The sequence below is a fragment of the Chiloscyllium punctatum genome, chromosome 22 (assembly GCF_047496795.1).
Source record: "Chiloscyllium punctatum isolate Juve2018m chromosome 22, sChiPun1.3, whole genome shotgun sequence".
NCBI classification, from domain to species: domain Eukaryota; kingdom Metazoa; phylum Chordata; class Chondrichthyes; order Orectolobiformes; family Hemiscylliidae; genus Chiloscyllium; species Chiloscyllium punctatum.
Window position 1 is genome coordinate 82,918,468 of NC_092760.1, and position 14,120 is coordinate 82,932,587.

The 14,120-nt window shown below is 42.6% G+C and overlaps 1 protein-coding gene across 5 annotated transcripts in view; it reads right to left on the reverse strand.

Moving 5' to 3' along the window:
• Positions 1–14,120, reverse strand: part of ano3 (anoctamin 3) — a 573,601-nt gene that overhangs the window by 311,818 nt on the left and 247,663 nt on the right. The window contains exon 1 of one of the 5 annotated variants that reach the window (XM_072592731.1): positions 10,285–10,349. The exons of the other annotated variants lie outside the window; for them this stretch is intronic. The gene's annotated coding sequence lies outside the window, so the exon portion shown is untranslated. Of the gene's footprint in view, positions 1–10,284; positions 10,350–14,120 lie in introns of those variants that run through there. 5 annotated transcript variants of the gene reach the window in all.

Below are 14,120 nucleotides of genomic sequence, written 5' to 3' on the forward strand. Positions count from 1 at the left end.
TCTGAAGCCTATCTAACCTACACTATTCCATGTATGTCCATATGCTTGTCCAATGACGACTTAAATATACTTAAAGTTGGCGAACCTACTACCATTGCAGGCAAAACATTCCATACCCTTACTACTCTCTGAGTAAAGAAACTACCTCTGACATCTGTCATATATCTATCACCCCTCAATTTAAAGCTATGCCCCCTTGTGCTCGCCGTCACCATCCTTGGAAAAAGGCTCTCCCTGTCCACCCTATCTAACCCTCTGATTATCTTATATGTCTCTATTAAGTCACTTCTCAACCTTCTTCTCTCCAACAAAAACAGCCTCAAGTCCCTCAGCCTTTCCTCGTAAGACCTTCCCTCCATACCAGGCAACATCCTAGTAAATCTCCTCTGCACCCTTTCCAAAGCTTCCACATCCTTCTTATAATGCGGTGACCAGAACTGTACACAATACACCAAGTGCGACTGCACCAGAGTTTTGTACAGCTGTAGCATAACCTCATGGTTCCGGAACTCGATCCTTCCATTAATAAAAGCTAATCTTTGCAACATTGTCCCGTACAGGGCAGAGGTGGAATCTGTCAAACAGTTGCAGTAAAACGTTGTGTGCCTGTGTGTGTGTGTGTGTGTGTGTGTGTGTGTGTGTGTTTATGTGTGTGCGTGTTTGTGTGTGTGTGTATGTGTGTGTTTGTGTTTGTGTGCACGTATGTGTGTGTGTTTGTGTATGTGTGTGTGCATGCGCATGTGTGTGTGCACGCGTATGCGTGTGTGTGAGTGTTTGTGTGTTTGCGCGTGTGTATGTGTGTGTTTGTGTGTGTGCGCATGTGTGTGTATGTGTTTGTGTGTGTGCGCGTGTGTACGTGTGTGTGCGCATGTGTATGTGTGTGCGCGCGTGTGTATGTGTGCACGCATATGTGCGTGCGTGTGTATGTGCGTGTATGTGTGTGTATATATATGTGTATGTGTGTGTGTTTGTGCATTTGTGTGTGCGTATGTGCGCATGCATGCGTGTGTGTGTGTGTGCATGCATGTGTATATGTGTTTGTGTGTGCGTGCGTATGTATGTGTGTGTGTGTGTGCGTGTATATGTGTATATGTGTGTGTGCGTATGTGTGCGTATTTATATGTGTGTGTATATATGTGTGTTTGTGGGTGTGTGTGCGCGTACGTGTGTGTATATATGTGTGTGTGTGTGCCTGTGCGTATGTGTGTGTGTATATGTGTGTGTGCGTATGTGTGTGTATATATGTGTATGTGTGTGTGTGTGTGTATATATGTGTGTGTGGGGGTGTGTGTGCGTATGTGTGTGTATATATGTGTGTGTGTGTGTGTGTGCCTGTGCGTATGTGTGTGTATATGTGTGTGTGCATATGTGTGTGTATATATATATGTGTGTGTGTGCATATATGTGTGTGTGCCTGTGCGTATGTGTGTGTATATATGTGTATGTGTGTATATGTGTGTGTGCGTATGTGTGTGTGTATATATATATATATATATATATGTGTGTGTGTATGTGTGTATATGTGTGTGTGTGGGTGGGTGTGCACGTGTACGCGTGCAATTTGGAGACTCACCCCCCCAAAATTCGGCAGCAGCAGCCTTGTTGTTGGTGTCCAGTCCAGTTGTCCAGGAGAGGGGGTGGGCAGGGGTGGGGTGGGGGGGGATGCGGCGTGGGGCTCGGGGGCGGCGGGTGGTGTAGGATGGGACATTACAGGCAGGGTCAGTGTAGGATGGGGTTGGGGGCAGGCAGTGGGCAGGTGTGGGTGAGGTGGGGACAGGCAGGGGGTGGTGTTGGATGGGAGCAGGCGGGGTTGGTGTTGGACAGGGAGGTGGGAGTTGGGCGAGGGGTGGCGTTGGATGGGGTTGGGGGACTGGCAAGTGGTGGGTGGGGGTGGGAGTGGAGACGGATGGAGGCAGTGTTGGACGGGGGCAGGCCGGGGTGGTGTTGGAAGGGGTGGGGGGGGGGGGGGGGGGCGGTGGGGGAGGGGCAGTGTTGGACGGTTGAGGGGGGCAGAGTCTCGCACACTGTGTGCTGCTGCCTTGTCTCCTGAATGGGGAGCAGACTTTAAAAAACTCCGAGGCCCAGAGGGCTCGATTACCTGAATGAAATAGTGCCCGCCCATCTCGTTCAGATAATTGAGTTTCCTTTGTATGTATCGATCAGGCAGGGAGGAAGTTGGCGAGAGAGAGAACCATGATTCATGAAAGAAGTTGAAGCTCGTGTCAAGAAGAAGAAGAAGGCTTATGTGAGGAGGAGGTGTGAAGGCTCAGACAGGGGGCTTGAGAGTAATACGTTAGTGAAAAAAACATCTAAAAATAGGACTAAGAAGAGCCAGGAGGGACATGAGAAGTTGTTGGCGGATAGGATCATGGAAAACCCTAAGGCCTTCTATCAGTATATCATGAACAAAAGAATGACTAGAGTAAGATTAGGGCCAATTAAAGATAGTCGTGGAAATTTGTGTGTGGAATCTGAGGACATGGAAAGCGCTTAATGAATACTTTTCATCAGTATTCACATTGGAAAAAGGAAATGTTAGTGAGAATACAGCGATACAGATTACTAGCTTAGATGGGATTGAGGTTGACAAAGAGGAGGTTTTAGTAAGTTTGGAAGATCTGAAAATAGATAAGGCCCTGGGCTGGATGGGATTTATCCTCAGATTCTCTGGGAAGACAAGGAGGAGATTGCAGAGCCTTTGGCTTCAATCTTTACATTAATCATTGTTGACAGGAGTAGTGCCAGAAGACTGGAAGATAGCAAATGTTGTTCCCTCGTTTAAGAAGGGGAGTGGGGACAACCCTGGTAATTATAGGCCAGTGAGCCTTACTTCGGTTGTGGGTAAGGTGTTAGAACATAGAACATAGAACATAGAACAATACAGCACAGAACAGGCCCTTCGGCCCACGATGTTGTGCCGAACTTCTATCCTAGATTAAGCACCCATCCATGTACCTATCCAAATGCCGCTTAAAGGTCGCCAATGAATCTGACTCTACCACTCCCTCGGGCAGCGCATTCCATGCCCCCACCACTCTCTGGGTAAAGAACCCACCCCTGACATCTCCCCTATACCTTCCACCCTTCACCTTGTAACACTCTGTTGTACCCGGGGAAAAAGTTTCTGACTGTCTACTCTATCTATTCCTCTGATCATCTTATAAACCTCTATCAAGTCACCCCTCATCCTTCGCCGTTCCAACGAGAAAAGGCCGAGAACTCTCAACCTATCCTCGTACGACCTACTCTCCATTCCAGGCAACGTCCTGGTAAATCTTCTCTGCACCCTCTCCAAAGCTTCCGCATCTTTCCTAAAGTGAGGCGACCAGAACTGCACACAGTACTCCAAATGTGGCCTAACCAAAGTCCTGTACAGCTGAAAAGGTTATAAGAGATAGGATTTCTAATCATCTGGAAATGAATAATTTGATTAGAGATAGTCAACATAGTTTTGTGAAGGATAGGTCATGCTTCACAAACCTTATAGAGTTCTTCGAGAAGGTGATAAAACAAGTGGATGAAGATAAAGCCATTGATGTGGTGTATATGGACTTCAGTAAGATGTTTGATAAGGTTCCACACGGTCCGCTATTGCACAAAATACAGAGTTTCAAGATTGAAGGTGATGGAGCAGTTTGGATCAGAAATTGGCTTGCTGAAAGAAGACGGAGGGTGGTGATTGATGGGAAATGTTCATCATGGAGTTACCATTGGTGTGCCGTAAGGATCTGTTTTGGGGCCACTGCTGTTTGTCATTTTTATGAATGATCTGGACGTGGGCGTAGAAGGATCGATTAGTAAATTTGCGGATTACACTAAGGTATGCAGAGTTGTGAATAATGCTGAAGGATGTTGTGGGTCACAGTAGGACATAGATAAAATGCAGAGCTGGGCTGAGAAGTGGCAAATGGAGTTTAATGTGGAAAAGTGTGAGGTCGTTCACTTCGGAAGAAGTAACAGGAATGCAGAGTACTGGGCTAAGGGTAAAATTCTTGGCAGTGTAGATGAACAGGTGCAGAAATCCCTGACAGTTGCCATTTGGAGCCACGAGGTCATGCTTCAGCTGTACAAGACACTGGTGCGGTCACACATGGAGTATTGTGTACAGTTCTGGTCACAGCATTATAGAAAGGATGTGAAAACTTTGGAAAGGGTCCAGAGGAGATTTACTAGGATGTTGCCCATATGGAAGGAAGGTCTTATAAGGAAAGGCTGAGGGAACTGAGGCTGTTTTTGTTGGAGAGAAGAAGGTTGAGAGCTGACTTACCCGAGATGTTATAAGATAATGAGAGGGTTAGATAGATTGGACAGTGAGAGCCTTTTTCCTCAGATGGTGAAGGCTAACACAAAGGGACATAGCTTTAAATTGAGGGGTGATAGGTTTAGGACAGATATCAGGGGTTGTTTCTTTATTCAGAGAGCAGTAGGGGCATGGAACGGCCCGCCTGCAACAGTTGTAGACTCGCCAACGTTACGGGCATTAAATTGGGCATTGGCCATATATATAGATAATGATGGAATGGTCCAGGTTAAATGGGCATCAGATTAATTTCACTGGTTGGCACAACATTGAAGGCCGAAGGGCCTGTACTGTGCTGTAACATTGTATATTTTATGTTCTCTGTAAAGTACTTTTCCAAGAACCCCATCTCCTGTAACCCTGCAATTATGTTGAACTGTAAGCAAACTGAATATCAGCAAACATTGGAGCAATTTAACTCCACAGATGACTAGCAGATATAGACCTCATATACAGTCTCTGAAAACTTCAGGTGATCCAAAACTGTTCTCCCTGTCCCATGTGGTAGCAAATCTCAATGTGTCTCCTAACCTACACAGGCTCCCAGTAAATCAACACTTTGATTTGAAAACTATCACCCTTGCTTTCAAATTCTTCAATTAATTTCTCACTGCATAATCCACTCCAGCTCCTCAACCCTCTGAGATATTTACATTCACCCTACACTGATCTCCTGAGCACCCCCAGCTTTCATTCCTCCCTCCAAAGAGTGGCTGTGCCCTCAGGTGCTTTGATATTAACTTCAGAAATTTCCTCCCCAAAACCTGTAAACTTCTCTATCTCCATTTTCCTCCTTTAAAACATTGGTTAAAACATAACTCTTTGACTAAGCTAAAACAAAGCAAAGAACTGCGGAGGGCAGCCATCTGAAAAGAACCAAAACAGAAATTGCTGAAGAAACTCAACAGGTCTGGTAGCATCTGAAGAGTTTGGAGGAACAGTCACAGGTCTTGGAATGCTAGATCTTTCCCTTCCAGTTCTGAAGAAGGGTCAGTAGACCTTAAACGTCAACTCTGTTTTCTCGCCACTAATGCTGCCAGACCTGCTGAGTTTCTCCAGTAATTTCTGATTTTTGTATCTTTGATTAAGCTATTCGCCATCTGAACTAATGCCCCCATTGTAACTTGGTGTCGTGATTTGTTTTACAATACACTTAATTACATTAGAGATGGTGCATAAATATAACTTGCTTTTGTAAATCAATACATTATAGCATCTTAAAAAAGGATTGAGTATTGTGTGGTTTATACATGTTAGAGAGAAGAATCACTTTATGGTGATTTAGATAAAGTTGAAGTAGTTATAAAATATGTTGAACAGTATGAATATTTGCTCATCTCCTTTAAATATCAACAATAGAACATAAAACATCATTTTTTGGATGCAGTCATAAAACGTATCCCTCATTCAAGACATTGTGCAAATGACTGTTAAAGTTACTACAATGAATTAAACCATGATGAGAGTCTTGAAAATAATCTGCTAATAACATGAATCACAAAAGTGTCAGATGATATTAATGCCTTTCATCAAAATGTAATGAAGCAGGCAATTCCCATATGTTTAATTTGGAAGTGTAACAGTTTCTAATTTAAAGTCCTAAAGTTATCTATAATTCTGAAAGCATTTTATGTAAAACTCATCAGGATGAAGAATACATACAGATAATCGGTGTGCCAGATTTTTAGCATGTGCCATTGATTATCTGGTGCTGACTCATTCATTGTTACCATTGTGTTGCTGGGACTGTTGTTCCTGCCTCAGAGGTAGACCCTTTGAGTTCAAATCCCACCTCAGGTTCTGATGGCCAGACACATTAACAGGTGACTAGCAAAAGCTGTTAGCATATGGCAATGCTAGGTGAAAGATATTACTGATTAACCATGGGATGGAATGAGTGTTGCAGCCTCCACCATCACTATCCACAGCCGCAGACTGCAGCATGAATGCTGCTCCAATAACTCTGATTACAACACACGAACACTGCTACCTTGACACGGATTTTTATATCCAACCCTCAAAACAACTTTGATAATAAAGTGCAGAAAATATATTTGGAGCTGAAACAACAACTGCAAATAATGTTTGCATTGTTCATTGACTGAGACTTCAAAATTTAGCCCAGAGTTTAATAAGAAGGTATTGCTCAAGAAACACCTCCAGTAATGCTCAAACATGACATTACATGCAATAGTGATGCAGAACCTACACACATCATTCCGTGCATATCAATTCAAGATATAACTCCTGGTGTGAATCATGTTCCAGTCACCACCTGCAGCTGAAACATGTATTTCCCCAGAACTCTTAATGGAACTTTACCACTTGTTTTATAAATCTTGAGATGACCTTGCTCTTTCATCGCTTGCTCTTGAAGATTAAAACAAAGGCAGAAAGAGAAGTTATTATGTAGCACTGTTTATGCCCTGAGGCTGCTTCTGCACCAAAGCCTTTGATGAGTAGTCACTAATATAATTCAGGCAGGGATGTTAAATGATCAATTCCATCACCACTGGCACACAGGAAACAGTGTGCACTGTCTATGAGATGTATCGCATCAAGCCACATTCAACAACCTCCAAAACTGCCACCTCTCCACCTAGAAGGACCAGGACAGCAGGCACACAGGAACACCAACAGATGCAAGTTCCCCATAAGCAAGCTACAATCCAGGCATGAATCTAAATTGCTGTTCTTTTAATGTTATAAAATATTGCCCAAACACCACTGTGGGTGTGTCTACACATTATGAAGCACAGCAGTTCAAGAAGATAGCACATGGAAGGTATTCTGCCTGGAAGACAGTGTTGCGTGGGGTCCCGCAGGGCTCTGTTCTTGGGCCTCTGCTCTTTGTAGTTTTTATAACTGACTTGGATGACGAGGTTGAGGGGTGGGTTAGTAAATTTGCAGATGCCACAAAGGTTGGAGGTGTCGTTGATAGTATAGAGGGCTACTGTAGGCTGCAGCACAACATAGACAGGATGCAGAGCTGGGCTGAGAAATGGCAGATGGAGTTCAACTGTGAAGCGATGCACCTTGGAAGGTCAAACTCAAATGCTGAATATAGGATTAAAGACAGGATTCTTGGCAGTGTGAAGGAACAGAAGGATCTGGGTGTACAAATACATAGGTCCCTCAAAGTTGCCACCCAAGTGGATAGGGTTGTTAAGAAAGCATATGGTGTTTTGGCTTTCATTAACAGGGGTAATGAGTTTAAGAACCACAAGGTTTTGCTGGAGCTCTACAAGTCCCTGGTGAGACCACACTTGAAATATTGTGGTTCTGGTTGCCCTACTATTGGAAAGATACAGAGGCTTTGGAGAGGGTGTAAAGAAGGTTTACCAGGAGGCTGCCTGGACTGGAGGGCTTGCCTTATGAAGAAAGGTTGAATAAGCTCAGACTTTTCTCTCGGGAGAAAAGGAGGAAGAGAGGAGACCTGATCGAGGTATACAAAATAATGAGAGGAATAGACAGAGTCAATAGCCAGAGACTTTTCCCCAGGGCAGGATTGACTGGTACGAGAAGTCATAGTTTGAAGATATTAGGAGGAAGGTATAAAGGAGACATCACAGGTAGGTTCTTCATGCAGAGAGTTGTGAATGCATGGAATATGTTGCCAGCTGTGGTGGTGGAAGCAGAGTCATTGGGGACATTTAAGCGACTGCTGGACATGCACATGGATAGCAGTGAGTTGAGGGGTGCGTAGGTTAAGTTACTATATTTTACATTAGGATTAAATCTCAGCACAACATCGTGGACCTAAGGGCCTGTTCTGTGCTGTACTTTTCTATCACCACTGTCTCAAGGGTAATTAGGGATGAACAAAAGTGTTGGTCTTGTCAGCCAATCAGGAAATGAAAAAATAAAGAAGAAACGTGGTAACTATTTTTTACGCAGCAAAGTCCAATAGACAGTGACTAAATCAGTGACAATATAATTTGTTCTTATGCTGTTGGTTGAGGGTTTAATGGTGACCAGATGAATTGTCCTGCTCTGTGAAAGGTACAGTAGAGTATGTTCTGCTCAGTTATGCTGTTATATTAAAACTGATTTAAAAGCTTCAAGGGCACATCTTTTTCAGCAACACTCCAAGTTTTGTGGTACCAAGTGAACAGAAATATTCTTCATAAATGTAAGTTGTTCTTCACATTGATTGATTTGGAAGTATCCTGTATAAATGCTAAATGCTCCCATGAGTCTTACCATGAAAATGTGACATCCCAAAACCCTAAGCTTGCTTTGTAAATGAAGATCATCTTCCTTCAATAAACAATGGCCTAATGCTTATGCACCTTTTCTTCAAGTCTTCATTCTTTTACTAAAGACCTTTGTTTCGAGATGTATAGAATATCTCCTAAAATAATATGAAGTGGAGGATCAAATAATTAACCATTAATACTGCTTTGTTTACTTTATGCAGATGAAATATTCTACGGAAAATATGCCTGCACAAAAGATTTCACAAGTCATTTGGAAATTACCGCTTAATAAGTAGGAGCAAGTGAGAACTGCAGATGCAGGATATGCAAAGGAGGTATCCTGTTAAATTATAGTTCAGTGTCAAATTAGAATACCTTGTGTTCAGTTTGAGAACATATAGGTGTTCTTCAAGTGATTTACGTTGAAAGTTTATTGGGGTTGTTCTGTCTTCTAAAGAGCACCAATTCAATTTTCCACTTCATTCCTCAAAGTTCTCAAAGAATCTGCAAAGGTTTGGGCAAGTGTGAGGTGATGTAGATTCCTAGGAAAACAAGCAAACTGGTTCTTGGAACATAGCAACAGGAGTATGCCATTCAGCCCGTTGTGCCTTGCCTGCCATTTAATGTGATCACGGCTGATCGACTACTTCAGCACCTTTCATCCACACAGTCCACATAACACTCTATGCCATTGCTAATCAAACATTTATCAATCTCTACTTTGAATATACTCAAAGAGCGAACCTTTGCAGCTCTCTGGGGTAGATAATTTCAAAGATACAACACTAATAAGCAAAACAAATTCTCCTTATTTTGATTGTTGTATTTGCCACAACATGGGGTAAACCGTAGGGCCTGTTTCCACACTGTAGGGCATCTAATCTAATCATACTGCTGCAGTGAAAATGTAACCTTGTGACTCAGAAGATATGCGACTGCCAGAATGCTACATCTCCTGACAATCATGTCAACAACAGGATGTCATTTTAACTTGATAATGCACTCACTATGAGCACAGAGCCCTGAGTGTGTGAGTAGCCTGAAAGTACGTGGACGGCATCTGCCAGTGTCATTTTAAAGGAGCCAGTGTATTTGCATTATAGCCAAATATATTGAGCAAACAAGTCCATTCTAACCCCAGAACCTCAAACAGAAAAATCCTACTAATTTGGAAAAATGCATTATGATCACAGTAAAGACTGCTAACATTTAATAAGTCTTTCAAAATTCCAATTCTTCACAGAAAAGGCCACTTTTAAACAAAAACCTTTCTTGCGATAAATGTCACAAGAAAACAAGCTGTATTCCCATAGACACTTGTGCTTTGAACACTACATTCTAACAGAACACTCATTAATCCACAGTTAAGCAGTTTCAATCAGGGTTCACTTTTTATGTCTGTCTCATCAATGGTAACCCCAATAGAAACATAGGGACAGGAGTAGGCCATTCAGCCCCTCAACCCTGTTCCTCTATTTAATAAGATCGCGGCTGATGTATGACCAAGCTCCATATATCTTATGGAGGCCCATATCCCTTAAAACATTTGCTTAACAACCATTTATCTGTCTCAATTTTATAATTAACGACTGATCTAGCATCAACAGCGATTTGTTAAAGAGAGTTCCAAACATTTACATCTCGCCCCATTTCTCCTGCAACCCAACCAAACCAAACAGCTCTTCGGAATTCACTTCAGTTTTCCTTAGTTTAAAATCTATATTATGGGGTTAAAGGTTTCCTAAAGATTTTAGCATTTAGCAAGGCAAAGCCTCCCAGTCCTACCTCATAAATGTGGATTTCCCCAGCCTAAGCCCAGCCTTGCATCTTTTACTCAGAGATTCCACATTAGAAACACCCCCTGGTTCCTCAGGGCCTTCTTTGATCTGACTGCAGGCAGATTTTCACTACCACTCTGAACAGTTGGTTGTCTCCCAGGCTGCGAAGTACTGCAGAGATACATCATAACAAAAGAACCTTGCTACCCCACAGCATATCTGCATAGCAACATGACATACATAACCTGTGAGGAAATTTAAACGTAAATTAATTATCTTTAACATCAGCCCTTCTCTTGCTTTCCAGTTTCTAGTGAGACTGCTGTAAACTGTGGAAGCTACTTGTATAATTCAGACCATTTTCCTCATCCTCACAGACAGTCTCTTCGTGAGATAGTTGATGACGGCTCTTTATTTAACTACAGGCCATCCTGCTATAATGCGCATTTCATTAATGCAAATTTACTATAATGTGATTGGGGACACTGTTTCTAAAGTGCGAACTGTTAAAGTATGTATTGGTTATAATGCGATTCTGGCCCCATTAGTTTAAATGGTACTGCTATTACGCAATGTTCTTATAACACGAGATTGCACAAGAACAGGCCAGTTGTGTGAGAGCAGAACTGATTGTATTGACCTCTCACATTAGGGGTTCACTAACATAACATGGGACTCTTTTTGATCAGCAATTATTCCAGGTGTGTCTGCCAGCCCCTCAAATCCTGGTATCCTTTTATGTATTCCTTATTTAAAAATTACAATCACAAAACCAAAATTAATCTTACAAGCTTGCAGCAGATGGCAAGTAATGGATTCTGAAGGGGAGAGAGCAAAAGAATAAAGTAGCAGCATGGAGTCCTCATGGTTCAGAGGTAACTACAAGGTAACATGCAGCTGTTTCAGTTAGTTCTGATACTGGGTAGCACGGTGGCTCAGTGCTTAGTACTGCTGCCTCACAGCGCCAGGTTTCCGGGTTTGATTCCAGCCTCAGGTGACTGCCTGTGTGGAGTTTGCATGCTCTTCCTGGGTGTGTGTGGGTTTCTTCCAGGTTCTCTGGTTTCCTCCCACAGTCCAAAGATGCATAGGTTTGGCGAATTAGCCATGGGAAATGCAGGGATCAGGGATGCAATGGGTCTGGATGGGATACTCTTCAGAGGGCTTGATGGGCTGAGTGGCCTGCTCCCACACTGTAGGAATTCTACTATTTGCAAGTGAGAGGTCCAAACCACGCATTGTATACTTTGGATCTACTGAAGGAAGTCAAAACTGACCAGAGTTTCTTGGAAAGAGGACTAGGTTTTTAAATACAGGCCGAGTGTACCTTTGGAAAAAGTAATGTTCCTTTTGGGAGAGGTCACGTGCCCTTTGCAATTGTTAAAAAGTAGGTATGAGTGACAAAGTAGATAGAACTGTTGGAAATGTCAAGCGCACTAGAACTGTTAAGAGAACTATCAAGGCAGATTTATCAAGCCTTTAAGCCTACTGCTCTTCAAATATTCGAAAAGAAGGTATCAAAAATGCGACTGTTGACACAAGCTTGAAGGTGGATATTAATGGGTTGGTGCTGCATTACTGAGGAGGACATAAATTTTCATTATCGCAGTGGGTGTCCAACAATTTACCATTTGACTGGTAGTTCCAAGTCATTATAAATTCATTGAAATGGGATTATAAAGTTCAAATATTTGTTTTTCATAATAGATCAAAAGAGCACAGGCAACTGGGTTTTGATTCCAGCTGCGGATAACTGTTTGTGTGGAGTTTGCATGTTCTTCCAGTGTCTGCTGGGTTTCCTCCAGATAAGTGTGCATGAAGTTTTATCATTTTTTTAAAATGGTGAAGTCATTAATAGGCAGAGAAGAAGTTTATTTTGATTTAACATGTGTCCTTAGACCTGCTCACAAACAAGGAGCTATGGAGGGGTGTGTGTGTGTGTGTGTTGCTGGATAGAAAAATATATGTTGGTACAAAAAGTACTGGGTGATGGTAAGATTCTTGGTAGCGTAGATGAGCAGAGAGATCTTGGTGTCCATGTACACAGATCCCTGAAAGTTATCGCCCAGTTTGATAGGGTAATTAAGAAGGTACACGGTAGCTTTTATTGGCAGAGGGATTGAGCTTCGGAGCCACAAAGTCATGCCATAGCTGTACAAACCTCTAGGGCAGCTGCACTTGGAGCATTGCCTACAGTTCTGGTCACTACATTATAGGAAGGATGTGGAAACTTTGGAAAGGATTCAGAGGAGATTTACTAGGATGTTGCCTAGTATGGAGGGAAGGTCTTACAAGGAAAGGCTGAGGGACTTGAGGCTGTTTTCGTCAGAGAGAAGGTTGGGAGATAACTTAATTGTGACATATAAGATAATCAGAAGTCAGATAAGATGGACATTGAGAGCTTTTTTTCCTCGGATGGTGACGGCTAACATGAGGGATATAGATTTAAATTGATGGCTGATAGATAGAGGACAGATGTCAGAGGTAGATTCTTTACTCAGAGAGGAGTAGGGACGTGGAACGCACTGCCTGCAACAGTAGACTCATCAACATTAAGGGCATTTAAATGGTCATTGGATAAACACATGGATGAAAATGGAATAGTGTAGGATAGATGGGCTTCAGATTGGTTTCACAGGTCTGTGCAACATCGAGAGCCAAAGGGCCTGTACTGTGCTGAAATGTTCTATGTTCTAATTCAGAGCATGAGGAACTGTGGAGATTTGGGAGATGGTAATCTGATGACATATGTTGGAATGGATGGAACTGGGGGCAAGTGTATCGTGGGTGAGTGGGTTTGAGGCCAGATTTATTTTATTCCTTTTTTTTTTGAATCTTCAACAAAGCATCAGAACACACAGGTGACTCAGGAAGGTGATGGCCGAGTGGTATAATCCAGAGACCCATGCTCAAGGGACCCAGGTTCACATCTTACCATGGCAGATGGTGGGATTTAAATCCAATACAAACCTGGAATTCAGAATCTAATAATGACCGTGAATTGATTGTCAGGAAAAACCCATTGGATTCACTCAAGCCTTTTCGGGAAGGAAATTTGCCATCCTTACCTGGTCTGGCCTACATGTGACTCCAGATGCACAGCAATGTGCTTGACTCTTAACTGCCCTCTGAGCAACGACGGATGAGCAATAAATGCTGGCCTGGCTAACCATATCCACATTGCACGAATGAACAAAAACAAATTCCCTTCCTAGCCCGTATCTGGAGCTGGTAGCCCCAACACTCCTTCTGGAGTTGGCCCCACATCTCCTATTTCCACACACCCCACCCATGACAAAAATCAGACATATTGGTGCAAATTTCCCCCAGTTTGGGTTCACACAGCCGGGAACAGACTGCTTCTGCATCTCTGACTTGGAAGTATTAATTTAGGTCTCAGTGTGTCTGGTGGGAAATTCAGAGATAGGTCCTCCCAGTCACGAGTGACAGAATCAGTTCACAAGGCAGACAATGAACTTTATATTATTTTAATGCCAGTAGAATATTATTTTCATTAACAAAGTATTCTGACAGTAACAGAAAAAAATTACTATCTTTAACCTCCCTGAGGATTGTAAAAGGAACTCCAAGAGGTGCTCTGGGAGGATTGCCCTGACCCCTCAGAGAAAGTCACATAGTGGAGAATGCATTCTCACAAAATAATGCATGCAGATAATTCAGCAACTTAGACACTGGTACAATTCCCATAGGAACAGCAGAAGGCCATTCAGCCCTTCAAGCCCATTCTGTCATTCAATGAGATTATGCTGATTTCTGGTTTAACTCTGTACACCTACCTTTAGCTTATAAACATTAATACCTTTGCGAAAGAAAACTGCATCTGTC